Below are 6,419 nucleotides of genomic sequence, written 5' to 3' on the forward strand. Positions count from 1 at the left end.
CCATCTCTGCCTTTCCAGCCATCTAGCTCTCCAATTCATTTCCCTCTTCCTCCACTCAGTTCATCCATCTGTCCATCGATCTCTTTCCATCCATCCATCCATCCATCCATCCATCCATCCATCCATCCCTCTCTTTCCACCTCTCCATCCATCCATCTCTGCCTTTCCAACCATCTAGCTCTCCAATTCATTTCCCTCTTCCTCCACTCAATCCATCCATCCATCCCTCTCTTTCCATCCATCCCTTTCTTTCCATCATCCATCCATCCATCCATCCATCCATCCATCCATCCATCCATCCATCTCTTTCCATCCATCCATCCATCTCTCTCTTTCCATCTCTCCATCTAGCTCTCCATTTCCCTCTTCCTCCGCTCAATCCATCCATCCATCCATCCATCCATCCATCCATCTCTCTCTTTCCATCCATCCATCCATCCATCCATCCATCCATCTCTCTCTTTCCATCCTCCATACATCCATCCCTTTCCATCCATCCATTTCTCTCTTTCCATCCTCCATCCATCCCTTTCCATCCATCCAACCATCCATCTTTCTCTTTATATCTGTCCATCCATTACCAATCTATATCTCTCTTCCTCCCTCTCCATACATCCAGCCATCTCTCTTTCTATCCCTCCATCCATCCATCAACAAATACATCCATTTCCTGGATACCCATGAATCAAATCAACACAATTGAGCGTCCATCATCATCATCATCATCATCATTATTATTATTATTATTATTATTATTATTATTATCATTGCTATTATTTAATATCATTTCATCCAGTGCTATTTTCCACCAGCATTTCCATCGCATCCTCTGCCGCCGCAACCATTTCCATCCCTCCTTGACGCTTTCTGCGCAGTTTTGACACGAGTCGGAAATCCAATTAAAAACCCCTTTTTAAAATCCGTCCAAAAAACCGTCCGTTTTGGCAATTAGTGCCCTTCGGACGCATGTGGCGCATGGGGCTCAAAACCAACATTTTCCAAAGCCGCGCATGGTTTTCTGGTGGTGCCCAATTAACCCCTGAGTTCCCCGTGGGGGACCCCCACCAGGAACTGTCAACAGCTCCATTTGGAGCGGTCAAGCCCACTGACCCTTATGGCCGCCGACTTTGGCCGGGACGGCTAACCGCATTGCCATTGGTCAGGGACACTGACCGGTGTGGGACCCACTGGATGGACTCAGACCGGCCCTTGACCCTTCTCTTGGAAGAGCCATGGGAACTTAACCATCGTTGGTCACCTTGATGGTCATCTCCATTAGACAGTAGGCATCCCATGTGGCATTGCGTCACTTTTTGCATGGAAATGCGTCGGAACCTGATATCATGGTGCTGGGAAATATCATGATATCTATCTATATAAAGATATTGATTGACTGATTGCAATATATATCACAAAATAGACGTAAGTCAGAAGCGACGCACACCTGTGGTTTCAATAGGGTTTTGTCGTGTTTCATCAACTGCGCACAATGTACACATTTTCCTGGACATCCGTGAATCGAATTCGCACAACCAAGTGTGCATCAGAAGGTACTGATACGCCTCAGCAACGGAAATGGCCAATGCGCATGATTATTACTATTACCATTATTATTATTATTATTATTATCATCATCATCGGTGAGTTGTGTAAAATGCGCACAAGAGCACACAGTGAAAGCGCTGCAATGTCCGCAATGAATGGCTGATGGGCATTGGTCACTACTGATGGACACAGGGCACTTCTGATGACCACTGGGCATTTCTGATGCGCGCTGGCCATTTCTGTTGGTGGGCAATTGTGATGTGCAATGGCCATTTCTCACGTGCATTGGTCACTTCTGATGTGCATTGGGCCTTTTTGTCGCTGTACCTGTCCAATGTGCATTGGTCACTACTGTTGCTGGGCACTTCTGATGTGCATTGGGCATTTCAGATGCGCACTGGTCACTTCTGATGTGCATTGGTTACTACTGTTGCTGGGCACTTCTGATGTGCATTGGTCACTTCTGATGTGCATTGGGCATTTCGGATGCTCACTGGTCACTTCTGATGCACACTAGATACTTCTGTTCCTGTGCACTCCTGATGTGCATCGGTCACTTCAGATGTTTAGTGACCACTTCAGATGTGCATTAGACCTTTCTGTTGCTGTGCACTTCTGAGGTGCATTGGTCACTTGTGATGCACACTGGTAACTTTTGATGTGCATTGGGCATTTCTGATACATTTCCGGTGTGCGTCGAGCGCATCCCATGCCCGTCGATGTTTCCGTCACTGCTGTCGCCCAAGAGATAGCGATCGCCAAGCCATTGGTTGGAGGAGGATGTTGTGGCTCCTTGTGCTCATCATCTCAAGCTCAGTTACTCATTGGACATGACAGCCCTTGTCCAGTGCACAAAGTCTGGAGGGCGGATGACACGGTGCGCATTAAACAAGACGTCGGTCCAAGTTCAAGGCCTCTTCTCCCTTGCGCCGAGAGATGGATACGATCCACTGGGATTGTAAGTATACTTACGGATCAATAATAATTAAAAATATATTATATTATATTATATTATATTATATTATATTATATTATATTATATTATATTTACAGTATTTATAGCCTGCCCTAATTAATTATTTTTTAATTAATTAGTTAGAATGATTGACTCCAAGAAATGGACATGATCCACTGGAAGGACCTTGTTGCATTAACGCCATTATTTTTATAATTGCTTTTATAACGTAATGCAATCGCGACCGCAACCGATAAATAATTATTGATAACATAATTCTTAACAATTCTTAATAAAATAATTCTTAATAAAATAATTTAAAATAATTCTTAATAAAATATTTCTTAATAAAATAATTCCTAATAATTCTTGATAAAATAATTTTTAATAATTCTTAATATTTCTTAATAAAATAATTCATAACAAAATAATTCTTAATAAATTTTAATAAAATATTTCTTAATAAAATAATTTTAAATAATTATTATTGCTTAATAAAATAATTCATAACAAAATAATTCTTAATAAATTTTAATAAAACATTTCTTAACAAAATAATTATTAATAATTCTTAATAAAATAATTCTTAATCATTCTTAACATAATTCTGAATGAAATAATTCTTAATAATTCTTAATAAAATAATTCTCAATAATTCTTAATAAAATAAATCTTAATAATTCTTTATACTTAAGAAAATAATTCTTAATAAAATAATTATTAATAAAATAATACTTAATAATTCCTAATAACATAATTATGAATAATTCTTAATAAAATAATTCTTAATAAAATAATTCTTAATAATTTTAAATAAAATATTTCTTAATAATTCTTAATAAAATAATTCCTAATAATTCTTAATAACATAATTCTTAATAAAATAATTATTAATAATTATTAATAACATAATTCTTAATAAAATAATTCTTAATAATACTTAATAAAATAATTCCAAATAATTCTTCATAAAATACATAATAAAAAAATTACATCAATAAAATAATAAATATGGCCGATAAAAATGCTAACATTAGTACGATAAAATAGCCTGCATTTATTTTTATTGTATTTTATTTCCCCCTCCCGGGGGCAAAAATGTCAGACAGATGTATCTCTTCCTCCTTTGCAAGACAATTATTTGTGAATGGGGGCAAAAAAAGAGAAGAAAAGCAAATTGCAAAATTAATTCCTGCCTATTTTTTGTGGTCATTTTGATTTCCTTCCTCCTGGAATAATAGCCGCCCCCCCTCCCCGAAGAGACCCCCTTCGTTGGCTCCATTGACCCATGCACTGCTGCCCCTTCTCTCCCATTGACCCCAGGCAAGACCCCTGCCCCAATTCACCCATCAGGAAAAACTAACCTATCACAGCACCCATCATCCCCTATTAGGGCTAAACGCGGCTGTCAGCCGGAGACAGGCCTCATTATTTTTAATAGGGCCACAGGGTCCTGCGGTTAAATGGGACACAATGGGGCATAGTCAGCAGCGAAAGTGCGCAGGAGGATGCGCGGCTCTGGGTCTGCTCACAGCCACTGGCCACCTGTAATTATCATCATCATTATCATTTTAATTTTTATTATTATTAAATTTATTTAATAAATAATTTATTCATTATTATATTGATTATATTTATTATTATATACATTATATTCATTATTATTTATTTATTTATTATTATTATTATTACTATGTCCCGACTTCGTTCCGGGAATATTTATTATTATATTTATTATATTCATCATTATTATTTATTTTAATTTTCTTATTTCTTATTTCTTTATTTATTATTGCTATGTCACGAATCCGTTCGAGGAATATTTATTATTTATTATATTCATTATTATTATTTATTTTAATTAATTTATTTATTTAATTGTTGTTGCTATGTCCCAACTCCGTTCCGGGAATATTTATTATTATATTTATTATATTCATAATTATTTATTTTAATTTTAATTTTAATGATTATTACTATGTCCCGACATCGTTCAAGGAATAATGCTTGCCACCTGTATTGAAATAATATTGATTTTTAAAAACGGTCCCCAATATAAAAGCGTGACCTGGAGCAAGTGGAATTGTGGAAGTTGCGCATGAGGATGCATGGTGGATGGGAACTATTGTTGTTGTTGTTGCTATTATTATTATTATTACTATCCCACATTCATTCCAGGAATGGGGTCAAAGACAGTTTGCAACCTATATTGAAAAGGTGTTCAATCGAATTTGACCTTTACACTTGAATGCAAATGGATTCATGAAAGCTGCTATTATTATTATTATTATTATTATTATTATTATTATTATTAAATATTATTATATTTATTTTATTCATTATTACTTCTTTTATTATTATTAATTACATTTCTATTAATATATACAATTTATTTATATTATTGATATATATTAACATAAATCAAATTAATAATAATATAGTAATAAATAAAATTTATTATATTAATTATATTTTTATATTTACATATAATTAATATTAATTTAATTAATTTAATTTATATTAATATATAATACTTCATTATTATTATTATTATTAACCTTTATGTATAAAGCGCAGTAAATTTACACAGCGCTGTACATACAGTCTTTTTCATTAGACGGATCCCTGCCCTCAGGTTTACAATCTAAGAAGACAAGACACAAAGGGAGAAGGGAGTGGTGGTAGGGAAGGGAATGAGGGCCAGCAGTTCTTCTCTACCTCCAAGGCCTGGACCAAGGCAGATGGACTGGAGGGAGGGCTTGGCTTCTTGGAGCTAGCCTGCCTCTCTCTCCCTCAAGATGGAGGATGAAGGGAGGGCTTTGTTCTTCCAGGCAGCCCTGTTGGAACTAGCCTCCCTCTCTCTCCCTCAGGTTGGTGGATGAAGGGAGGGCTTTCTTCTTCCAGGCAGCCCTGTTGGAGCTAGCCTCCCTCTCTCCCTCAAGATGGCAGATGAAGGGAGGGCTCGTCTTATTCCAGGCAGCCCTGTTGGAGCTAGCCTCCCCCCAACTCCCTCAATATGGTGGATGAAGGGAGGGCTCGTCTTCTTCCAGGTAGCCCTGTTGGAGCTAGCCCGCTCTCTCTCACTCAAGATGGTGGATGAAGGGAGGTTTTGTCTTCTTCCACGCAGGCCTGCTGGAGCTAGCCTGCCTCTCTCTCCCTCAAGATGGAGGGCTTGTCTTCTTCCAGGCAGGCCTGCTGGAGCTAGTCTGCCTCAATCTCCCTCAAGATGGAGGATGAAGAGAGGGCTTTCTTCTTGAAGGTAGCCCTGTTGGAGCTAGCCTGCCTCCCTCTCCCTCAAGATGGTGGATGAAGGGAGGGCTTTCTTCTTCCAGGCATCCCTGTTGGAGCTAGCCTGCCTCTCTCTCCCTCAAGATGGAGGGCTTGTCCTCTTCCAGGCAGCCCTGTTGGAGCTAGCCTGCCTCTCTCTCCCTCAAGATGGAGGATGAAAGGATTGCTCGTCTTTTTCCAGGCAGGCCTGTTGGAACTAGCCTCCCTCTCTCTCCCTGAAGATGGTGGATGAAGGGAGGGCTTTGTTCTTCAAGGCAGCCCTGTTGAAGCTAGCCTGCCTCTCTCTCCCTCAAGATGGTGGATGAAGGGAGGGCTCGTCTTCTTCCAGGCACCCCTGGTGGAGCTAGTCTGCCTCCCTCTCCCTCAAGATGGAGGATGAAGGGAGGGCTTTCTTCTTCCAGGCAGCCATGGTGGAGGTAGCCTGCCTCTCCCCCCCTCAAGACGGAAGGCTTTTCTTCTTGAAGGTAGCCCTGTTGGAGCTAGCCTGCCTCTCTCCCCCTCAAGATGGCGGATGAAGGGATGGCTCGTCTTCTTCCAGGCAGCCGTGTTGGAGCTAGCCTGCCTCCCTCTCCCTCAAGATGGAGGATGAAGGGAGTGCTCGTCTTCATCCAGGCAGACCTGGTGGAGCTAG

At 39.4% G+C, this 6,419-nt stretch overlaps 1 pseudogene; it reads left to right on the forward strand.

The window, feature by feature from the left end:
* LOC149290105 (uncharacterized) overlaps positions 1–684 on the forward strand; it is a 1,497-nt pseudogene extending 813 nt beyond the window's left edge.
* Positions 685–6,419: the final 5,735 nt, after the last annotated feature.

Source organism: Sceloporus occidentalis, unplaced genomic scaffold (assembly GCF_023333645.1).
Source record: "Sceloporus occidentalis isolate IW3139 unplaced genomic scaffold, rSceOcc1.0.p SCAF_41, whole genome shotgun sequence".
NCBI classification, from domain to species: domain Eukaryota; kingdom Metazoa; phylum Chordata; class Lepidosauria; order Squamata; family Phrynosomatidae; genus Sceloporus; species Sceloporus occidentalis.